Source organism: Monodon monoceros, unplaced genomic scaffold (assembly GCF_005190385.1).
Source record: "Monodon monoceros isolate NGI ecotype Baffin Bay Population unplaced genomic scaffold, NGI_Narwhal_1 Super_Scaffold_22, whole genome shotgun sequence".
Lineage (NCBI taxonomy): Eukaryota > Metazoa > Chordata > Mammalia > Artiodactyla > Monodontidae > Monodon > Monodon monoceros.
Window position 1 is genome coordinate 14,474,030 of NW_021703779.1, and position 13,002 is coordinate 14,487,031.

At 37.7% G+C, this 13,002-nt stretch overlaps 1 protein-coding gene across 2 annotated transcripts in view; it reads left to right on the forward strand.

Annotated features, from left to right (window-relative positions):
* The window catches only part of REPS2 (RALBP1 associated Eps domain containing 2), a 233,805-nt gene that overhangs the window by 148,133 nt on the left and 72,670 nt on the right, over positions 1-13,002 (forward strand). The window lies entirely within an intron of this gene.

A 13,002-nucleotide genomic window follows, 5' to 3' on the forward strand; every position in this document is an offset into this window, starting at 1 on the left:
CACTGCTTATAGATCCATGATTTCATTGGAAGTTGCAGAATGGCGATACTCTATTTTATTTCTTTTACCTTTATTAACTTGGATCGTGGCTTATTTAACCATTTTCCTATTGTTGGACATTTTCCTTATGACCCATATAATTCTAGTGAGCTGAAGAGTACCACAATACAATTTAATTGTCCGTACATCACTAAATTCCTTATATGCATTTGAGTTTATAGAATTGTATGAAAACTGAAATAGACTTCAGTACTGGTGATCAGGAAAAGTGTCTTATTCATTTAACCAGTACTTAGCACTTAACTGTGTCCTTGGTACTATGGAGAATTCCAAGAGGAATATGGATATGGCCACATCCTGCCAATCAGTATTACAGTTACATGGGAGAAGGGTGCTGAGTCTCAGTGGTTTCTAACTAGCATGATCTGTGGATGTGTTGGGGAGGGGTGTGCAGACTTGTGTAAGCTAATCTCTGAAGGGTGGATATGATTTTTGCAGTCAAATTCTGTTCATTTTTCTTCGGTATCTGCCTTGGTTCAGTTTTTATTACCACTTGCCTGGGAGGCTACTTAAGTAATCTCCAGTCTGGTTTGCTTGCTTCATTCTTTACTTCATAGAGCAACAGGATTAATTGTTTTGAGCACAACTATGATGTGTCACCTCCCTCCTCAAAACCCTTCAGGACCTTCTGTGTAAACACTATAGATTCCTTTGTCTTGACAACTGGACCTGAAGCCATTAGAGTACATGAATTCAGTAAGGGACATAGTACCATGACCTGGCATACCCAGGGAGAGGAGTGTATTTCAGGAATAGGTGGAGACTGTAAGTCTAAAAGTCCGCTGACTGGCCAAGGAGAATGGAGACTAGGGGCGAAGGAGTTTGTAGGAAGTCAGAGGAATCCATTGGCATGGTAGGATTAATTCAGATTGCAAAAGGTGGTGGAGTGATTAAGAAACTTTGGTGTGAAGTAGTTATCACAAATTCATTTTGAAATGTTTAAGACTAAAAGTTGGTTTGACTATATGTCATATTTTAAAAATTCATCATGGAAAAGAGACAATTCCAATAGACTCTTTCTCCAGGTTGCCTGTCTGCCTGCCTTCCTTCCTGCCTACCTTCCTTCCTTCCAACACACACACCTGTGCGTACATGCACATGCTCGCGTGTGCATGCATGTGCCCATGCACGTGTGTGCACACACACAAGGCTGGTGATTTAAGGAGTTTAGTAGTAAAATGATTAGGAGAAATACATTTATGTAAATGTAATATGAGAAATGAAACTTGTCTTTCACTGAAGTTAAATCTTATGTGTTTTTGTCATTTAACTCTGTGTCTCCATTTGAGAGCTAGCTAACCCATGTCACATATCCCATGGTGCAGGAACAAGGAGTTATTGGTAAACACTGGCAAATAAATTCTAGAATCATAGAAAGTCAGTGCTAAAAGAGAACTTGAGTTCTCTTGTCATCTTGGCCAACTCTCACATATTACAGGCTAGGAGACTGAGATCCAGAGAATGTAATTGTTTTGTTCTCCATCAGAATCCTTTGAAGATGGGAAATCTTTGTTCAGATCTTTGTTGCAGCAGATTTGGTGTCAGAGAAAGCAATCTATATTAATTTAATTTGGGAGGCATGCCTTACGATTTTTCTGTGGGTAATAACACTAATTAATATCTAAAGTTAAATAATATATTAAAGAATAAATTTGTTGCCCTCTATATGCAAGAAACTAATATCATTTTCCTTTTTCCTTCTATGTAATTTACAGTGTTGGACAGATTTCCCTGAGGTACTTCAGGGAGACAGGAAAGGAAGTTTTGCCTTCATAAGTACTTGGAGATGTTAGGAATATATCTGTTCTTTTAATGATTAAAAAATTAAGTTATTATCAAAAACCTTATGTGTATCTGTGAGAGAGAGAAAAGGAATAGAATGCTGAACCCGTAGCTTCAATAATTATCACTGTGTTTCACCCATCTTGTTTCACCTGTATTCGCATATAATGATACTTTTTCTCCATGCGTAGCTTTAAAAAAATATATTAAATAAACCACAAGATCCTACTGCATAGCACAGGGAACTATATTCAATATCTTGTAATAACCTATAATGGGAAAGAATCTGAAAAACAATATATATCTTTATCTATAAAAAAAAGTGAATCGCTTTGCTATACACTGGAAACTAACACAACATTGTAAATCAACTTCAATTTAAAGAAAACAACTATTGAGGTATAATTTGCAGACCGTAAAGTTCATCCATTTTAAGTGAACAACTCAATGATCTCTAGTAAATTTATGAAATTTTGCTACTGTCACCATATTCCAGTTTTAGAACATTTTCAGCACCCCAGTAACACCCCTTCATGCCTTAGAGTTAATCTCAATGCCCAGCCCCAGACAACTACTAATCTACTTTCTGTTTCTGTAGATTTGCCTTTTCTGGACATTTCATAATAAATAGAATCATACAATATGGGATTTTTTGTGTCTGACTTCCTTTACTTTGTATAATGTTTTTGAGGTTCATCCATGTTGTAGCATGTATCAGTATTTCATTTCTTTTTATTGCTGAATAGTATTCCATTGTATGGCTACACCATTTTGTCTATCCATTCTTCAGTTCAGTGGACATCTGATTTGATTTTCCTTTTTGCCTATTATGAGTAATGATGTCAGGACTTAAATGCATGAAAATCTTGTGTGAACATATGTTGTCATTTCTTTTGGCAAGATACCTAGGAGTGGAATTGCTGGGTGTATGGTACATTTATATTTAACTTTTTTTTTTTTTTTTGGCCTCTCCGAGTAGCATGTGGGATCTTAGTTCCCTGACCAGGGATCGAACCCACGCCCCCTGCATTGGAAGCTCAGAGTCTTAACCATTGGACCACCAAGGAAGTCCCTAAATTTAACTTTTAAAGAAACTGCCAAACTAGTTTTTAAAGTTCATGTACCATTTTACATTCCCACCAGCAATGCTTACTATTTCTTAACATATTCACCAACACTTATTATTATCTTTTTTGTTACAGCCATCCTAGTAAGTATGACATGGTATTTCACTGTGGTTTTTATTTGCATTTCCTTGATGGCTAATGATATTGAGTATCTTTTCATGTGCTTATTAGTGATTTCTATATCTTCTTTGGTGAAATATCTACTCAAATCATTTGCTCACTTTTAAATTGGGTGTTTGTCTTCTTATTGTTGAGTTGTATATTCTGGATACAAGTCTTTTATCAGACATGTGACTTGCAAAGATTTCCCCCCAGTCTGTGCCTTGTCTTTTCATTTTCTTAACCGTGTCTTTTGAAGCAGAAAAGTTTTGAATTTTGATGAAATGCAAGTTATGAATTTTTTCCTGATTGGATCATGCTTTTGGTGTCACAGCTAAGAAATCTTTGCTCAACACAAGGTCTTGAAGATCTTCTCCTGTTTGCTTCTAAAGGTGTTATAATTTTAGCTCTTACATTCACATCTCTAATCCATTTTGATTTAATTTTTGTGTATAGTGTGAGGTAAGGGTCTAAGTTCCTCTGTTTATATGTGGATATCCACGTGTCCCAGTGCTGTATGTTGAAAAAATACTCCCCTTTCCCTATTGAATTGTCTTGGCATCTTGGTCGAAAATCACTTGATTGTAAATATAAGGGTTTATTTCGCAACCCTCCATTTTGTTTCATTGATCTGTATGTCCGTATGCCATTACTACACTGAATATTTTCTGAAGCAGGGGAGTTACATGTAGGCTTGTGAAGAGGCATTCATATGAATCAGAAGGCTAAATATTTGCTGCAGTGGCACATTTTTAGGTAGTGTTTAGCATCTTACTTAAATGAGTTTGTGGTGTGTAGCATATGCAGAAGCATCCTTTAGTTTCAGTATTCTTGATTTATAGCCTTCTGACATACTTATTCTCTGGGTATAGAATAACCCCTTTGCAGCTGCTTATTTCCCATCTCAGTGCCCTCTTCTGCTGTTTACCACTACTTGTCCTATAGGTTGAAAATGTGATACTGATTGCTGCATCACAGTAGCCTTGTGACCTTGATGATGTCATTCTACTGCCCCAGGCTTTAATTTTCTCATCTGTAAAGTGAAAGAATGGAATTTGATTTCAATACTTTTCCAAACGCAATCATTAGTATTTTCCTTCTTGAACAGTTCCAAGGCATATGTAAGTACATTTCTTTTAACTGGTGAAAAAATTATTCCGCTTAACAGAGAATTTAATGATCTTTTATTTTTTTTAGGGTAAGTTGGTCATTATCAGGGGATCAAGGCAGGTATTGTTGGAAAGGTACTCCTGGCACACACTTCATCATATATATATGTATATATATATGTATATATATATATATATATATATATATATAGGTGTATATGATGTAGTGAACTCATCACTATGTGTAACTGGGTGATCAGGGGGCAGGCATAGGCTCACACATGCTTTTGTGATTAGAAAGGAGAGAAAGGGGACTTCCCTGGTGGCGCAGTGGGTAAGACTCCACACTCTCAATTCAGGGGGCCTGGGTTCAATCCCTGGTCAGGGAACTAGATCCCAGATGCATGCTGCAACTAAGAGTTCGCATGCCACAACTAAGGAGACCATGTGCTGCAACTAAGGAGCTGGCAAGCCGCAACTAAGACCCAGTGCAACCAAATAAATAAATATTCTAAAAAAAAAAAAAGAAAGAGAAAGAAAGAACAATTTCTTTTACAAAGAAATAGCCATTTTTATAAACTTGCCAAGAAGAAGAATGATTCTTACTGATGAAATCCTTGAAGTTTTGCATATGGCCAACTCTCTACTTGGTTGATACTTAAAAGTGTATCTTTCAACATTTTCCATCCTTTAAGGGTGTTTTTTTCAACATTTTCCATCCTTTAAGGGTGTTTTTTTCCTTTGGCATTTGAATGCTTTTATTTTTTTCATAAAATATTCCTAGTTTGGGGGAATGGGAGCCCTTTTCCACAGCTGAAGTTATTCCAAGTTTTATTCCCCCAAAGAATCGGCTTTCTGTTCCTTGAAGCTTTCGGTTGCTACATCTGCTGCTTTATTTCCACTCAGTAAATTGGAACATGTTTTCATTTAGTCATTGATTTGGGGCTTTGTAAAAATCTGAAGGAAATTAGTAAATAGGCAGTAATATAAATGAATAATATTTTGTTGGGAAATTTCTAAGCATAATGTAGTAAGAGGATAAAAAATTTTAGAGGTTAGTGTTTTGGATAAAGATACTAAGAAGCTGAGATTCAGCAGATCAGTGTCAGAAGATGCATATCTTTCAATAAATTTAATAAACACTGGAAATTATTACTGTGTTTTCTGAATTTAGGATTAAATGGTAGTTTCTTTTATGAAGTTTTTAATCTATTTTTCAAGTTGTGGGTATTTATTACTTTTTCCCTGATTACACTTATAAAAAATTTTTAAATCAAGTATAGTTTATTTACAATGTTGTATTACTTTCAGGTGTACATCATAGTGATTCGATATTTTTGTAGATTATACTCCACTTAAAGTTATTATAAAATATTGGTTGTATTCCCTGTGCTGTACATTACATCCTTGTGTCTTATTTATTTTATACCTAAGTAGTCTATATCTCTTAATCCCCTTCCCCTATCATGCCCTTCCCTTCAGCCCTCTCCCCACTGGTAACCGCTAATTTGTTCTCTGTATCTATGATTCTGTTTCTATTTTGTTATATTCATTCATTTATTTCATTTTTTAGATTCCACATACAAGTGAAAACATGCAGTGCTGGCTGTTCTCTGACTTAACTGAGCATAGTACCCTCCAGGTTCATCCATGGTGCTGCAAATGGCAACATTTTGTTCTTTTTTATGGCTAAGTACTATTCCATTTTGTACATATACATACCACATCTTCTTTATCCGTTTATTTGTTGATAGACACTTATTTGACAAAGCCTTACTGATATCTGGTGTCCCATCTTATTAACTGTTAAGACTTTAGGAATAAACCTGTAATTGCTTCACAAGTACGGTTGCTTTTAATGTATGCAGAAAATGTGTTCACCTCCCCTCTTTTCTCTCCTTCTCTTCCTTTCTGGGAAAGCAGGTGGTACTATTAACAGGTACATTGTCATCTTTTGCATGTGTACATGAGATTATTCGGCTGAAGTACATTTTCAATTTCACTTTGCTTGAAGGTGTACTTTTTTTAAAAAAGTGATTAGAGCATGCTGGAAAAAATATTTGAATCTAATTTAAGGTCATGAATGGGCTGAAAATATTATAAGAAAGACTTTTCACTAAATTAAATTCCAGTTATTCACCCACTGTGTACTTACTAAACACAAGGTAGTGTGCTTAGGCGCCACGGGAGACCAAAAGATGAATTAGACATAAAATTGGAAGAATGAAGCTAGATTACTATCTCCTGCCATTAAAGGAAATGAACACAGAATCATAAACACATGGAAGAAATTTCTCAGCAACAACCAAACAAGGAAAGATGCATGAGCTAGTGCCATTTTGGGGGGAAAGGGTAGCAGCTAAGGGAAAAACTGAGGCTTGGCGGTACACTCTTGGCTCTGCCTGCCTCCTTCCAGGAGCCATGTGTGTGAGTAGGCAGATCTTAAGATTTCTTTCTTTTAAAATATTTATTTATTTATTTAGCTGCGCCAGGTCTTAGTTGCAGCATGGGGGACCTTTGTTGCCCTGTGTGGGATCTCCATTGCAGCATGTGGAATCTTTTAGTCTTGAGATTTCTTACTGATGCTCCAAATCTGAAGTGAAGTGGAATGAGTGGGAACTCTTAGTTTTCCCTTCTCTTGATTGAGGGTCAGTGGACATGACTTCTGGAAAGAGGGGGAAGAAGCTGCAAAAGTGAGTAATCACAGCTGATATCCTGATACCATGGTGTTGAAGGCCAGGGCTCCGTGGTGAACTGACGGGACAAACTGAAGTGTGGGAAGTTCCTCCGAGGCCATTGATTTACCTCAAGACTTGGGAGAATGCACTCTGCTACAGAGTTGTTATTTTTTTTTGCGGTACGCGGGCCTCCCTCTGTTGTGGCCTCTCCCGTTGCGGAGCACAGGCTCCGGACGCGCAGGCTCAGCGGCCATGGCTCACGGGCCCAGCCGCTCCGCGGCACGTGGGATCTTTCCCAGACCGGGGCACGAACCCGTGTCCCCTGCATCGGCAGGTGGACTCTCAACCACTGCGCCACCAGGGAAGGCCCTGCTACAGAGTTTTTAATGTTGCTTATTTTGATATTTCCTTCATATTTCAAAATAAGATACTTGTATAACCTCTTGTTAACTTTACAATTTTAGTCATCATTTACTGTCTTCCCTCCCCTGTCACCTTTCCCCTCTTCCACCCCACCCATATAGTATTATTATCATTTTGGTTAGATTAATATTAAGTGTTTATATTATTACTATGGCTATGTAGTCATATAGAAAATTTTTCACTTTTCCTACTGCACAGATTTTTGTTTGCTTTGGAGTGGATAATCATCTTGTTCCTTTTTAGTGTACTTGCCCCTGAATCAACTGTAGACTCCCTCAGTTTTCTAAGGTTACTCTTATGAAATTCTGAAACATCAGGTATTAGTTTCATCTTTTTGAGGAAATCTAAAATGATTGTGTTCTATGCCTGGTATGTAGTTTTCATCATGGCTTCTCCTATACTGTCATCCAAGGATCCCCTTCCTATTTCTCCCATGTTGGATCTCCTTTATCCTGTACCTCATGTCTTACTCTTTCTTGGTTTACTCTTGTCTTGGTAGAGCACATCCTTGAGTAGCTTTCCTGGAAAGGGTACATGGTGCTCAATTTGAGACCTTGAATGTCTAAAAATATCTTTAATTGAACCATCATGCAGGCTGCTAGTTCGGGTATATAATCATAGGTTGGAAATCAGATTTCTTCAGAATTTTGATGGTACTGCTCCAGTGAATTCTAGCTTCCAGTGGTATAATAAGAAATCTAAAACCATTTGGACATCTGATCCTTTGTATGTAGCCTTCCCTCCTCTCCCACCCCCGGTGGAAAATAGTAGAATCTTCTAACTCCAGTTTTTTGAAATTTCACGTTGATGTGCTGTGCCATGGGTCTGTTTTCTTCCACCGTCCTGGGTACTCAGTGGACTCTTTTATTTTATTTTATTTTTTCAAAAACAGTGACTCTTTTTTTAAATTAATTTATTTTTGGCTGCGTTTGGTCTTCGTTGCTGCGCACGGGCTTTCTCTAGTTGTGGCGAGTGGGGGCTACTCTTTGTTGTGGTGCGCGGGCTTCTCATTGCAGTGGCTTCTCTATCAAGGGCTCTAGGCATGTGGGCTTCAGTCGTTGTGGCTCGCGGGCTCAGTAGTTGTGGCTCGTAGGCTCTAGAGCGCAGGCTCAGTAGTTGTGGCACACGGGCTTAGGTGCTCCGCAGCATGTGGGATCTTCCCAGACCAGGGCTCGAACCCATGTCCCCTGCATTGGCAGGCAGATTCTTAACCACTGCACCACCTGGGAAGTCCCTCCGTGAGCTCTTTTAATTTGGAAACTTATATTCTTCATTTCTGGGAAGTTTTCTTGAACTAGTTAATTGATTTATTACTATTTTCTCTATTTCTTTTTGTGGAACTTTTGTTTGGATATTTCCCTACTTTCTTTGAGATTTCCTTAGACTTTGAACCTTTCTATTAAGCTTTTCCTCTTCTGCTGTCATGTTTTTAATTTCCAAGCGCTCTTTTTAATTTTTTGAATATTCTGTTTTCAGTAACATCCCATTATTTCATCTTTGCAAATAACATTTTTTATCTCTTATTGAGGCTTTCCCTGTTGACTGTATTAAAAATTTCATCCCTCACTCCTACCCCATTATCTGTCTTATCAATGAAATATAAGCTTCATGCGGATAAAACTTTTTTTTCCTGTGTATTTTTTTCCCACTGATATTTTTCCAGCACCTTAAACAGTGCCTGGGACATAGTAAATGTTTAAATATTTCTGGATTAAACTGAATAATCATTCTGATGATATTAATAACATTAAAATTTTTTCTCCTTGTATAGATCTAATCTGTTTCTTTGAGGCCAATTGTTTTCTATTTTTATTGCTCTGTCTTAGGTTAGAAAATTTTCTGCAGATATCTGGTGGTAGTTCATCACCTGCTTATATTTAAGAATGGGGGCTAAAAAGCTGATTGGAATTCATGAGTAAATGGATGGGACTTGCCATGCGTGGGCTTCATGGTAGAATGATCTGGCTGAACCATCTTCTTGGAGATCTCTTGATATTGATATCTAGATCTTCCATCTTGGCTGGTCCAATTCCCTGGAGCACAGTTTTCTAGTCTCTGGGTAAAATAGTCTGGGAGCAGATAGGGAGAGGGCTGGAAGTGTCTCAGCGTCCAGAGTCCTACATTTACTGTTTTCAGTGTGGCCCCTGTGCCTTCACCTGGGCCTTGTGTCCTCCCTGGAGAAGAAAATATTTCTAGCATTTTTCTGGAGTGGGAGAAAGGCTGAAACTGTGCAGAATGTGTGAGAAAAATCTCAGAATCTAACTGCTCCTAAACTCCTTCAGTCAGCTTTTTTAAAATGTAGCATAATAGTATAGTTCTTTCTTATGTTAGTTCAAACAAATATTTGTTGGTCACTTACTATATTCTGAGTTATCCAGGTGAATTAGAGGCAGAAGGGACCACAGGGGCAGGGATCCTGAAGCCCAAAACAGCATGAGGTGTAGCTGGAACCAGATCTTCAAGGATCTACGCCCTTCTCCTGAAGGATGGGAAATAGGATCCCCTATCAGTTAACTTTCTTTACTTTTCATTACTTTCCTCATTTTTTTTTTTTTTTTTTTGCGGTACGTGGGCCTCTCACTGTTGTGGCCTCTCCCGTTGCGGAGCACAGGCTCCGGATGCGCAGGCTCAGCGGCCATGGCTCACGGGCCCAGCCGCTCCGCGGCATGTGGGATCTTCCCGGACCAGGGCACAAACCTGTGTCCCCTGCATTGGCAGGCGGACTCTCAACCACTGAGCCACCAGGGAAGCCCCTACTTTCCTCATTTTACCCCTACTTCTTGAAGAGTTTGGTGTCACCAGCTCTTGAGAACTGGGAGCTTCTCTGGTCCAAATTGGTTACTCTCTGCCTTCTCTACTGCTCATTCAGCTGTCAGTCACTCATCCTTTTTCCCAATTCCAAATTTAAACAATTTAAACAAGAAAATTTTAACAGTTCTCATCACTGTTCTGTTGATGAGGTAAGAGTGAGATTAGTTGCAGACATTCAAACTACTATCTTTACTCAAAAGTCGTATTTATAGGACATTTAACAAAATATCAGGACAGCAGAAACTAGGAATCCTACACATTATCAAACCAAGATTTTAGTTTAAAGTGGTCCCGGGTTGATAGTGCCTTTAGATTTCTGGCAGAAGTAATAGAAGAGGAACCCACTTCCCGCTTAGGCCCTGAAGTATTCCTGTAGGTAACGTTTAGAATTAAAGGTTGCATTCAGAGTTAAAGGTTGCCAAGCACTCTAGGAAGTGGAACACAATGAGAGAGAGCCCACAGAAGCAACAAAACAGTAGGAAATACAAACCCTCAGATTTTGGAATTATCAGACACAGAGCGTTAGGTAATATGTTTAGTATATTGAAAGAAAAGGGGATGAAGAAAATGAGTAAGTAGCCAATCAATTATAAAAATGAAAAAGCCATTTTGAAAAAAGACCAAATAGAACTCCTAGAAATGAAAAATTTAGTAATTGAAATAAAATGAAAGACAGGCTTAACAGGACATTAAGTATAGTTGAAGAGGGAACTGGTTAATTGGACAGCAGATAATAGAAAATTATCCAGGGTACCTCACGGTTAGACAAAGAGCTTCAGGAGGAGAGGTGAGAGAAAATGGTGGAAAGACTATTTGAAGAATCGCTTACAGTTTCCCAAAGTTAATGGGATGCCACATGGTTCAGAAATTCTGACAACGCTTAGCAGCTTATGAAAGAAAAAGTAGGTGAAGAAATACACATGCAGATGCAAAGTAAGATTGGTACTGCAGGGTACCAAAAACAAAGAGTAGATCTTAAAAGCAACCAGAGTGAAGACAGACCACCTACCAAAAACAATGATTCTATTGACATCTGACTTCTCAACAGCAATAATGGAAGCCAGAAGACAGTGAAATGTTATTTTCAATGTGCTGGGAGAAAATAGCTATCAGTCTAGAATTCTGTACTCAGTGAAATCACCTTTCAAGAATGAGGGCAAAATAAAGAGTATTTAGTTAAAATGACTAAGCTTGCTACTGATGGGCTCTCAATAAAGGAAATTCTAAAGGATGAACTTCAGACACAAGGTATTATCATGAAAGAAACTGTAATGGAAATCAGGAAAATTTAAAAACTGAATGGTATCACATATCAAAAGCTATGGGAGTATATTAAAGAGATACTTGGAAGAAAGTTTATAACCCTAAATGTTTACGTTAGAAAAGAAGAAAAGCTGGAAGTTAATGAGCCAAGCAACCAATTTAAGCTAGAAAAAGAACAATAGGATAAGCCCAAAGAAAGTAAATGGAAGGAGATGAGCAGACACGAATTGAACAGAAGAGAAGCATATAATTTAGAGGCTCAAAAAAGTTAAAAGTTGGCTTTTTGAAGAGTACTAAAACTTGACAAATGTCAGGTGAGATTGATGAAAGAAAACTAGAGTGATGACACAAATGGTATTAGGAATGGAAAAAGAAAATTACACATGCAGAGATTAAGACGATAAGGGGGGTTTGAACACCTTTATGGCAGTAAATATGAAAATTTATTAGAGAAAATGAATAACTGTCTAGAAAAATATCATTTATCAACACTGACAAGAATTAGAAAGTCTGAATAATCCTATAATAGTTAAAGAAGTGAAATCATTAAAAATCTCGTTTCAAAGAAAACTGAGGCCCGGATGGCTCTGCTGTCATGTTTTACCTCACATTCAACAACAACAACAATTTTCGATCTCATACAACCTATTCCAGAGCATAGACAGGGGGAACACTCTCCAGCCGAATCAAGCATATCAGAGGACCATATGAGAAAGGAAACTGACTTGTCAGTCGAACTCATGAATATAGTTGCAAAAATCCTAAACAAAGTATTAGCCAACTAAATCTAGCAGATAGAAAAACCTGACCAAGTTGGGATTATCCTAGGTCTGCAAGAGTGTTTTAATATTAAGAAATTCATAGTGTAATTTACCATATTAATAAATCATAAGGGGAAAAATCATACCATCACCTCAACAGATAGAGATGTGGCTTTGGTTAAAATTTGACAATGAATTATCATGAAAAAAAGTCTCAAAATAAATGGGAATTTTTGTAATCCATTGAGGGGTATCTACAACAAACCTACAGCAAATGCCATACTTAATGGTGAAATAGTGAAAGCCTTAGCTTTGAGATCAAGAGAGGACAAGAATGCTCATGTCACTGTTATTTGACTATAGTAGGTGTTGTAGCCAGGTAAGGAAGAAATAGATAAAGGTACTGGAAAGAGGAAAGAAAACTGCTGTTAATATTTATGATGTAATTTTATCCCAAAGTATATTCACAACATACCCTTACATCATCTTTTACAAATATAGCGGATTTGTTTTGAAAAATAATAGTAAAAATGAAATTAATCAGATGTGAACCTGGAGGCAGGTTCTGTTTCTAGTAACTCGCAGGGCTGTCGGCAGGGACAGTGAGTCACAGAGCTCACCTGGTTTGTTTCCTGTCTCTCAGGGATCACTGTCTTTTGTTGCCTGATTTTCTGGTGTCTTAAGAACTGTTTGTTTTATATAAAAAAAAATCTATATGTTTGTTTCTGGCTGTTGAAAAGGGGAGGGTGAATGTGGCCTCTGTTACTCCATCTTGGCTGGAATCAGAAGTCATTTAATTAAATGGCTTATTGCTTCTTAGTCCTCTTTTGTTAATGAAAGGTTGCTTTTTTTTTTTTTTTTTTTTTTTTTCGGTACGCGGGCCTCTCCC